Source organism: Centruroides vittatus, unplaced genomic scaffold (genome assembly GCF_030686945.1).
Source record: "Centruroides vittatus isolate TY-2023 unplaced genomic scaffold, ASM3068694v2 contig_2311, whole genome shotgun sequence".
In the NCBI taxonomy this organism is placed as follows: domain Eukaryota; kingdom Metazoa; phylum Arthropoda; class Arachnida; order Scorpiones; family Buthidae; genus Centruroides; species Centruroides vittatus.
Genome location: NW_027121447.1, coordinates 167,156 through 179,854, shown reverse-complemented (window position 1 = coordinate 179,854; position 12,699 = coordinate 167,156).

Here is a 12,699-nt window from a genome sequence, read left to right as displayed (position 1 = left end):
TACAACGACAAACTTCTTAGGAAAATATTATGAATTTAAACATTCCAAGGTCACGAATCAGATTTACCTTTGGCCTTTGAATACTTCTTACGCTTTCTTTAAGATGAATCTATTGATTCGAATCCAATAATTCCTGTTGAATATAAGAAAAATTCTTTATAAATTTAATCGAAAAAACGAATACGAAAAAAAATCCATAAAATTAATTTTCACATATTTCTCGAATTCATTGTCGATGAAGTCGTTCATCAAAGAAGATTCACGGGCGATAACAATCGGTGGGCTGTATTAATGCAAACCAAATGAGACGTTAAATATGCTTTTAGATAAAAATGGAAGAATATTTAATATCAACAGAAACTGATTTCATATTCATAGAACATGCCCATCGAAAAAATATGATAATCTTAAAGAGAGTTGTGAAGAATGGAAATGATGTAACCCGGTCAGAAGAGGATATGAAAGATCAATGTCAAGATGATAAAGATCTGTCTGTGCTATGTCACCGATGTTATCGAATTATTCCAGAAAAGCCAAAATCGAAAAATGATGAATCTTCAGACACCCCTCCAGTCTCTACGCTTCATAACAATACATCATTTATTGAAATTTTCTTATGATTTAGCCACGTCTAATATTATTAACCCGTATAATTATAATGTAAACACCGATACGTAAATGTTAAATTAATAATAAAAGAGAAAACATAAACTGAAATTGTCATTCGGAAAAAATATGTGTAGTTCGGAAATCACAACATGTATTCGCGTGTCTGGAGTTTCCGTTATATTATTGTAGTAGCGTGTGGAAGCATTAATTACATATTTAAAGACCTTACACTTTATCATCTGCTTTCAAATTCGATCTTCGTCGTTAATACAGATTGATGAAATGCTGCTAGCTGAAATGTATTTATGAAGAGTGATTCATATTAATAATAACCGAGTTTAAAGCGGAAGATCAGCGTTCAATTCTTACGTGAATATCGTAAATAAAAACTTAGATGCCTAACTGCAGTAATATTGCAGACGCATTATATAAAAGTGTATACAAAAAATGGCACGTCCCAAAGAAATATCATCATTTATTCAATTTCGAAGAGGAAAAAAAAATGAAAATTAATAATTCCTTTCCCGATATTCTTGCATTATTCCATTTTTCTCTTTTAGTTCATACAATATGAATTACGCCTCCACCCATTTCTTCGAAAACCATTTGAAGTACAAGTCAGTAACCCATGACACACTTACAAACTTACAACTCCGTAGACAATCAATTGTTAAAAGCATATTTTGCACAATTTTATTTTCATAAATGAAAAAATAAATATATGCGTGTATACTGAATTGACCAAAACAGCTGTATAAGATTACAGTAAAATAAACTAGTTGTTTTTTCTACAATCTTTAGAAGAAATTTATCATACTGACTTATATTTTTATAAAAATTCACTAGGGCAAACTCTGAAAGTACAGTACCAACCGATCTCTTTCACATAAAAATCCAACTGGAAGGTAAAAGGATTTCGAAAAAGAGAAAAATACACCCGGGGAAATAAGAAATGTCCGAGATACACTTTCAGGATGGTTCTCAATTCGTCTTAAAATATATGCAAATTGTGCGGCTGCTCCGGAATACTGCTTTAGTTACATTACTAACATATCAATTCTTTTCGGATATGGAATATTGAATTACGATAATAACTTACTTATGAACACGTGAACCTATCTAGTTACTCTGGACATTTAAAATTATAATAGATTTTTCTAGATATTTAAATTAAAGTTATATAACCTTCGACTACAAATAATGCGGATGTATATTGATTGAATGCGGTGTACTCACAGTAGAATAAAACAGTGAATGTAAATCGAAGAGGATCGCGATGTTATGCGATATCTTACTTTGACATCCGACTTGACAGCTTGCATATGCCACATAGCCCACTATTAATTCAGAATCACCAGAAAGATTTATTCCACGAAGAAGTTTTGTTTAAATGATATTTTTAAAATATTTACCACTTTTATACTTAAATTACTTTTTCCTGATTTACGAAACGTAATAAGTGAGTTCAATTGTATTAAATTCCACTTATCTTTGGGAATAATATTATCAAGACAAGATTAGCGTTGAAACAATGATAAATTATGGCGAACCAACTGGTTAAAATTTTTCTTCCATCAATAATTTGCTTATAGAAAATAAATTGGAATTGAATATTGTAAACGAGCAATTATTTATTGTGGCATTGTCACAATGCCGGGTTGCAATTTTTAATCATATTTTTAATTTATTTAATTTAAAATATATGCTCTCCGCCTGGAATTAGTCGCCTTTTGCCCCTGTATATCATACTTTACCTGCTAGCAACAGAGTCGTGCCGGTCATCTAACTCCTTTCAGGAAAATTTTTGAATTGAAATAACATGACTTCCGGTTACATCGGAAGTTTGTATACAGTTAATCAGAGCCTTCTGCCTTTAAGCTTTCCCAGTTTGGTCTCCGTTTTCACCTATCTAACATCTTTCTCGAGATTAAGGAAAGACAGACAGACGAACGACGGTGGAATTTATAGGTCTACAATTTTTTCAAATCCAATAACGATTCGTATCGAATTGTATATGGTATATAGCAGAAAAGTTAATTGATGAAGAAAAAAAGGTTGGAAAACATTGATTAACGGAAAATTGTCTGTCGTTCTCGGAAAAATTTCCACGACGTGAAAACTAGTTGTTAAAATTAGTATGAAAAGTTGTTCGTTGACTACAATGTCATTTACTCCGATGTTACTGCCAATACTGCTCGGTAATTATAAGATAATCAGCAGTTTGACGTACAACATACTTTTTTTTGGGTAACTCTGGCCTTTGTCAGAGATAATCTGTAATTATTACTCCCTAAGAATTTTTTTAAATAATTGTAAATATTAATAGAAAAAAAGGCAATTTTAATAGATAACGTAACAAGAAAAATAATTGAAATAAATTCGGTTTATTAGCTTATCACTTTTTATTACCATAAAATATTATTACGAAGATAAGGTGATAATTATAGTACTGCCTGTTTAAATTATTTGAGATTTACTACATTGAATTTTTAAAAATTTAACCACAGGTTTATGTTTACAAAAAAGTTTATAAATTTATCATCCTTTATTTCTAAATTAAACGAAAGTAAAGATTGATCTAAAAATAAGCAATTACCTATAATTATAGTTAATAATAATAACAATAATAATAGCCAAAATTTAATTACTTAGTTATTACAATTGCGTAAAATATTTGAAAATTATTCATAACTTCTGTATCAAAATTGAATATATATATACTCACATATATTCAATTGTGATGTAGAAGTTATGAATGATTTTATATATATATAAAACTTTGAAGTGGATGTTTTTATTGTTTGCGAAAAGACAACGTCTGCACTTCGTCATGAAAGTTTTCATTTTCATTCCAGTCAGCTTCTTCTTAAAGGAATTTACTGTCATGAATATCAAAAAGTTCTGTTGAAATTGTTCGAAGTTGTACATATTAAAACTCATCTTTAAACATAATTTAACACGATCGGACTAAATTATTTATGGGTCATAAAATAAAAATTAATAAAGGAGACCGTAATTTGTTACGAGAATGTTTGGTAAGATTCGAGTCACGTGTTCGAACTTACTGCTTCATTTATTGCGTTGACTGAGGATCTCCTTTAGTCGTTGACGCTGTGCAGTAACTTAATCTCTTTTTGGCAGAATTTGCTTTTAAGAGTAAGAAAATTGCATTTCGATCAGATTAGGTTTAAACGTTCTCTTTAATTTATCTTGAATGGCCATCATTCATTTATACTCGGGGATGTTCGAGGAATAATAACAATAGCTAAACAATACCTTTTCAAATTCTGTTCCATCACTAGACAAGCTTCTTATTGAAAACTTGTAAACTTCTTACTTTCTTTTTGGCTCTCTGTTTTTTGTCTGTCTTTATGATTTCTTTCAGCTTTTACTTTAAAGTTTTCGAAAAAAAAATATATATTAAAGGTTAAAATTTCGTATTCGTTATGGGACATTCTACTCGAAAAATGTCATTGACAGGAATTAAAGACAAATTTTTTATTATTAAACATTGTGTTACTTTTGAGAAATATTACATAAACTTTCATAGTAATGAACATCTAACGTTACAGTCGTCTTGCTTTCAAAAATATCTCGTGGGAGTTGATGCTGTACTTAAGTATCTCGACCCAGTATAGCTCTTTTACTGATATCTTCGAACCAATCCTTCGACTGACAGTAAAAAAGGAAATGGCTGACAGCTAGATACACTTAATGGAATAAAAGTTAAAGAATATTTCTTTCGATTTATTTTAACTTCTACAAAATTATCATTAGAAATACTTGAAATTAAATTAACGTGTAAATCTTTTATCACTATTTAATATAATTTATAAGCCTATGTGATTAATCTTCATGTATGAAATAGGTCTAAATCAATGAAAATATAATCCTGTGCTTGTGTAATTTTCGTTATTTTTCAATCAAAAGCTTCCAAAATTTACGACTAAACGAATATATTTTTGACAGATTATTTATCGATTTATTTATAGAAGAAATTTGTATTATCTCCTTCTATAGATAAATGTTAAACATCCTCCTCTATTATCTACTGATAAAATTAACTGTAACTATGAAATTTGTTAATAAATAGTTTTGGATGTATAAAACGTTTGTATCATAAAGTTAAACTAAATAAAATTCAGTTTTTTCTTCCAAATAAATATTTTCATTGCCATATATGTAAATATTTACATTCCATCTTTGTGTAAGCTTATAGATACCAAAAGTTGTTTAATACATAGACTTTCTCGTAGGTTATTTAACTTAATCCTTAAATTAAAAAAAAAACTTATTTTTCGATTTTCTCAATTATTGTTTAAACAGTTAGAGATTTAAATTGAGCAATAAATAATTTTACATTAAAAAAGATTTTTTTTTGTTTGTTCAGCTAATATTATTTTCAAGTATTTTAATTTATTAAATTACTTTTATTAAACTTTTATATTTTGAATAAATATATAAGTAGATATAATATCAAATTTTCTTCGATATTATTTAAAATTATAAATGAAAATAGCTTAAGTGTAGATAAACATATGCGTTTGGCAACTATTTAAAGTTTAAGAAGCCATCCGCTCTCCTTAATTGTATGATAATTTAAGCTTAAAAATATCAAAGTCAATTCAAAGACACAACGATGACATTTCTTTGCATACATTATTTAATGCTACAAGTAAAACACTTGTTTTCTCAATTTTTTAAACATTTAATAGTATAAATAAATCATTTTTTTCTAAAATTAAGAAATCTCGTTAAATATTTTTGCAAAACTATTTTAATTAAATATTAATTTTTATTAAAAGAATGACAATTATAATACATTTTCCTAATATTTTAACCTACTTTTCCACATACCCCATAAAACTATGGACATAAAATAAATTTAAAAGCTATTTAAGAAATAGGAATTTATCTATCTTTCTAAATTGTACGCTAATTGGCGAATAACTATCAAATGTCGTATCTACGGCATAGCTTCATTTAAAGTATCGATGAAGGTCATAATATATTTGCATATCTCTAGTTTTTGAATTTTAATGAAGGTAATTAATACGTCCCGAGTGATTAAATACTCTTTACAACAAACTTGTTTCTAAATTAAATTGGAAAAAGACTAATAACCAAATTATCGGATAGGTCCACCAAAAAAAGAAATCTATATGTGCTAATTAACTACATTTTACCATATTACACATTTCTTTATAAATATTTTTAAAAATTATACCTCGAGTTCGACTAAAAAACGACTTAACTTGTGTTTTTATTGGTAATTTAGCAGCACTTATTTTAACCGAAAATCCTATACTGCGATAAAGAAAACAATATGTGACCATTTCGCTAATGATTCCAACCATAAACATTTAACAAAACATATCCGGTCGAGATTTATTTTATCTTTTTAATTTTTAAATAAATAAACAAATGCAAATTATGCCTATTCAGCACAAACGAGTAAGAAAAATATTATTGTTTTTATAATCATTTATCATCCGCCAAGAAACGATTTTATCGAAAGTCGGAGACAAAATATCAAATAATTTGAAGTGCAAATTTTTTTGTTAGAACAGGTGATCTTTTTCAATAAGTTCTTCTTAAAAACAATCCGAATCAACTATTTGTTGATTAAAAAATAAAATAAAACAACAACAACTAAAGCGTTAACCTGAAGAGAAACTCTTCAGTAATATAGAAAGACATCTAAAAAAGAAAATCGACTAATTCGACAAAATTCTGCTTTCTGAAGAAAAAGCGTTACATCCTCTGGTAATCGATCAACACAGATTCTTGGCACTAAGCAAAATCGCTCGCCTTATTCGAGTGCTATCAATATTATATATATTTAAAAAAAGAAAAACTAAACAAAGTCGGAAAGTCGGGTGATTCTATTTGTGATTAAAATTACTTAACTAAATTAACTTTATCGCTTCGGGAGTAGATAATAATGGAAACATCTTGGCACGAAAAAGTCAACCGAGCCATTAATTACAATCAGCTAACTGCTAATAAATAATTGCACGAGAGATTCGCTTCATTATAGCATGGTGGGCGAGTTTGAAATGCATCAGATGAATCTTTTCTTTTCAATAACGTAAGCGTCTTCTATCATTCTAAGAAGTATTTAGAACGATGGCGGAAAGTGTTATCAGATTGTTTAAAATTCAACGAGAACGGGGCAGATGTTTCTCTGCATAAAGTGAAATCCGAACTATTTGATTCCGAGTCATATCTTAAAATGGCAGACTGTTAAGGCACTAGTCACGTAACTAGCAAATCCAGTCAATACGCTACCACTGTTGCCTATCCCTTCTGTATTCCCCTTTGGAAATTCCTCGTTTGTCTAATCTAATTATTTCTCTTATATTCATTTTTCATCTTTGATACAAATTTACTAAATTCTATATATTTTAATTACGGCCATTTTAATTACAATCGAGAATAAATCATTAACGTTTGAATAGTCTTACACGCCTCCTTATTAACAGAATCAACAAGTGAATTTAAAAAAAATTATAAAAGATATAGATTTTAGAATGGTAAAAATTAAGGAAAAAGTAAGAACATTGTCTTGCACAACAGTAAATTTACATGGAAGCGGTTGCTATGGCAATAATAAAAAGACAATCGAAAGAATACGATGATGGAAGAAATCATTAATAAGTCAGATAGCGAGACTTTAGACAGTTTAATGAATTTTAAAAACTCGCAAACGGCATTATAAACTACAGAAAAGATAAAAGTAATCTGGAACTTCCACTATAAGTCCAATTAAAAAGATTTTTGGAATTTTAAATAATAGAGTGAAGAGAAAAAAAAATATAAAATGCATTCTTCAAATTCCTTTTTTAATGCCGCCATTCTTTGTTTCTATTTTTCTTTCAGATTTATGTCTTATTACTTAAATGGGATAGATATTTTAATATCTGGTAATTAAATATCAACCAGAAGCGTGAGATATTTACTTTAGTAAATTTGTTAATTTAATACAGTCATTTGGCATAATAGACATGAAAGTCCTGTGAGAACATGAAAGTTATCGGTGCAATGGAAGCACGTCAGAAAGGCGCTGGACTATTTAATAATGTTTGTATTAGATTATTGCACACGAGAATATGCCAACGTTGACGAGAACTATTTTGGCCTATTATTTGAGTAATTTATGTGAAGATGGATGCGTTAAAGCTTACGAGATAAGGATTTATCGGTCGGAAAACAGTCGAAAGTTACGCTTAAGTTAACGGCGATTGAAGAAGGAATTGAAGTTAATATCGATTTCCATAACGGTAATTACGAAAAAAGTGGAGAGTGCTCGGTTTTCATGTAATACCTTTATAAAAAAAACGAGGCAAGAAGATAATGATCGCCATATGAAATATTTATTCACCTTGGGTAGATGAGGAGATAATGAACGAGTGTCATCAACAATGACCGCACTCTTGTTCTTAGTATAAAACTCTCATACCATTTCGTAACGCTATAGGTATAATTATGGCACAATATCGATCACAAAGTTGTCTTTCGGAGTGAACAAAATATCAGTGAATTTCCTGAATTATCTGTTAGAAACGTTTAATAGGCTTTGCTAAACAATAACTTAGGTATTATTCGTATAAAATTTATAACTTGAGTTACTGCAATCTGGAAATTGCTTATAAAAATTTTGGATTTATGCCAACTTTTACCTAACTTTTATACATTGTAAGGCATATTAAAACTATCAATATTTGATTTTTTAAACAAAATAATTTTCGAAAAATTAATTTTAATGATAAACTAAGTCATTATTTAAATTTGTGATTATTTGAAATTTGTAACTTTACCTTGTTATAAAGCTCATATATATATTTTTTTTCATTCAAAAAAATTTTATATCTATAAGACAGTTTAATGACGAAGCCAGTTCATATCGAGCTTCCTTACATCCACCATTTCTTCTATTTTCTTTTCTCATTATTTCTTATTCCATTTGTAGATGTCTATCCCCCTCACGTTCGCGACAATAGATTGTTTTTCGACATTCTGACATCCTTGGCAGAAAATTCAATTTCAACGTCAAGAAAACATTATGCAAAAGTGACAACTATCCTTCTTTCATTCATAATTAAAATAACTTTAAAAGATGTGATTTTATTATCTACATAAAGTATATATAATTTCAATCGTTATCATAGATAAAACGTTGATAAATAGGAAAACTTTGACAGAGTTAAAGAAAATAAAATAAAGTGAAAAATAATTGTCGATGTCTGTGATATATGTTAAGATATCAAGCATATAAAATTTTAACGAAGATTGATTAAAGAAATAAACTAACGTCTATCCATTTAAATCAACCAATCAACATTAAGATAATCAAATTCGTATCGTTTTTATTAAAACATATCTTTTTCCATATATCGCAGAGGACCGCCTATTTTCATAAAATTTTTATATGTATATTTTAAAAAATTATTATAATATATTTATTTACAATACGTACTGTGAGATTTATATAATTAAAAATCTATTTTTAATTGAAAAAATATACTTATTTACAAAATATCTTTTATTTTTTATTATCTAAGAAGTTTCGATTTTGATTATCGCATTATAAATATCGAAAATTCAAACAATTAAAAATGAATTTAGTTGAGTATCTTCTAAAGAAACTGTTTATCTGGATCATTTACCCCTTTTTTTAAAAAACAACGAAAAATGATTATAAAATAAAAAGATTCATTCAGACTTGGTTTTATCATGCTTCATTACCCGAGATAATTATAATATTAAATCCCATTATCATCATCCGTTACTATTGGGCGAATTTAATATTAAATTATCTTATTCAACTCGATATAATTCGTTAAATTACAGAATAAAAGTGATTATTTAAAGCTTGATATATTTCATCAATTAAAAAAACCTGTATATACGGTATATAATAACTGTATAATGAATAAAATTTATTTATAAACTTAATAATCGATAAGAAGATACGTAACATTTAATGTGTGTTCGAATTCTTCATCGCATTCTTATTTTTTAAATTCCAACCTTTGATAATTAAAAGAAATTTTACTGATTACATTTAATTACAATGAATTTTTCGTGTTGCTGACTATTTCTATAAAAAGTTAGTCTATAAAACATCTGATTAAAAAAAAATCTTGGTAACATATCATGCGTTTGTACATGTAACATATAAGCTTTGAACTTTTTTAAGCCTTTTCCTAACTTCTTTGAACATCATTACTTAATATCTTGATTATAATTAACATAATGTTTAATATCGTTTCAATTAATTAATATTTAATTTATCATTTAACAGTTCTAGAAGTTCTTATACCATTAATTACAAATTATTTCTTTAATTTATATTTTTCAAAATAAAAATTTAGAAACATTTTAAATACAAATATATATAATGATACACGCTTTATTAATTTTTGGATAGTTTAATAATTTTTTGTATATTATAAAATTAAGTTTTGAAATTAATTTCTTTTATAAAAATATTTTTTAATTATTTTAGTTAAGAATTGATTTTTTTGGATGAATAAAAGCGTTTAATATTAAATTTTAGTAATTATTTTTCTATATTTTTTAATAACGCTAATCAATTTGAATTGTCAACTTGAATTTGATTCGGGTTACATTTTGTATTAAATATTTAATTTTGGACTATCATAAACTAAATCTTTTGAAATTCTGTACCTTTAAAATAATTATAATAGGAAAAGTTTAGGAATGAAAACTTGCGTAAATTGTCACACATACACATTGAATACATTGAAATTAAAATAATCAAAAGAAACTTTTTATGGTTTATTCTTGTTTTTAATTGTAAGCATTAAAAAACACATATTCATTATTTTGCTTAAAAATAAGTGAATATAGATACTTAAAAAGTATATCATAAATTATTCGCAAATCTTTAGTTATTCCTTTAAATAACATATGATTATACTCATATGAATGATTTAAATCAGCTTCAGAACAAGACATTAATCTTATAAACAGCAACATTGTATTATATATTATTTAATATTGAGAACATACACTAACATTTAAAGAAAACAATTTATAATCATTTTCATACACTTCATATAAATTACCTTTAAATAAAAGCTTTTAATCTTCTCTATTTTTTAAGAAAAGAGAACAATTTTCAAATATCTAAAGCCTTTTCAATTACACAACTTTATAATTGTAATCACAGAAGCGTTTTAAATTATAATATTTTTTAAAAAATAATTATAGCGTAAAATTTAACAGATATAACATAAAATTACAGAATAAATAAATAAGTAATCAAAGTTTTAGTTTGGAAGAAACTAGGCGAAAATCACATGTAATAAATGCAAAATAATTAATACTGGCAAAGGTCAGTGATCAATAAACAAAATATCCGTTTGAAATATGACTCCATAGATTACCCTGACAATCAATCCAATTAGACAGAAAAGACTAAATTTTTTGGTTATTACCTTCAGTTAATTGGCTGTTATCTTTTATTTTGCAGAATAACAAGAGATACTCAAGTCTATCCTAGGAAAACAAGCACAGAAAGAAAGATAATCAAATCGCCATTTATTTTAAGACGACGACCAAATATCAAATAGCCCTAAATAGAAAACACGAGTCTATTCGAGAAAATGAAAATTATATTACAACAATTATCATATAAGTTTTCAAAATGTCAAATAAATTTTATAAAAATATATGCTTTTATTTTTAAAATTTAGAAAGGATTAACAACAAAGTAGGATTTATACGAAAATCATTCTTAAATATATATGTATCTCCAAGAATGATTTATAAGAATGATAATAATATATATATATATATATATATATGTTAACATTTTTATATTTAAAAAAAATTAAAAATGTTAACATATTATTACATTACAAATTAACTATCTCTTCTTTCAACCTCTTCGTATCTTCTCCCGCTCTCTCTAAGCATATGATTTTATTTATTGAATTTTAGTTCTTAGCAAGCACACTAATGCTCATGGTCACTTTAATTAAAGACATGAGCCTATATATTTTAAAAATAAAATTTAAAATACCGTATAAGAATTCTTTAAAATATTTTATTATTGTTGTTATCTTAACAATTAAAACAATAAAATCAATAAATCGGAGTCTTAATAAAATAAGAATTGCATAAAATTTTATGAAACGTTTGTAGCAAGCATCTAAAATGCTTCTATCTGCACAATTTAAGAAATTTAATAACATCGAAATATCTTCGTAAGTAATCTTCAGGCAAAACCGACGTTTTCTTTTTCTTAAACCATAAAGTACAAAGACAAAATTCGCTTCTTTATACGAAACGTCAATAATCCATAATCGAGTTCTCTGTCTTTGTTATTCTACGGAATGAAAAGAAATGACTAATGGCTTGTGTTTTAATAGAATTATTGCTTTTCAATCAATAAATTAATAACGCAATTGCACAAAAACTTTTCTTCTAGAGAATTACCTCAGTTTTAAGTTTTTGAAAAGAGGTCGAGAAGAAAAAGAATTTTTTCTATTTGCAATAATTCTCTTTATCGATTATTTATCAACAAAAAAAGAATAAAAAATGAAATAAGATCTAAGAAAATTGTTATGGTAAACGTTTTTCGGATATAAATAAGTTTTTAAAATCGTCCAAATGTATTTTGTTCTTGACTCACTCGATAAAAATGAATTATCTTTCTTACGTCTATACTAAAATTGGATTTTAAACACTTTTAAAATAAATTTCGAAAAAAAACATTTAAGCAGTTGTTTCTCATACTTACTTTAATTTACATTTCTAAAATATTATCGAGTACATTTTCTTTTATTTTAAATTAACTACACATATTAATAATGTAATATATACTACTAACAAAATAATATATCGATTTCGATTCTGTATTACTATTATTTTAAGAATTTCTAGCAAGAAAATGATTCTTCGATTGAAAAGAACGAAAAATGTACTCAGAATGAACCATAAACAAACTTACAGTACAGTACAATATCAAAGATTACAATTTACAGTCACGACTACATTTTTTAATATAACTATGATTGTAAACGGCTGTAAGAATAAAATTGTGTTGCTTATAAGAAC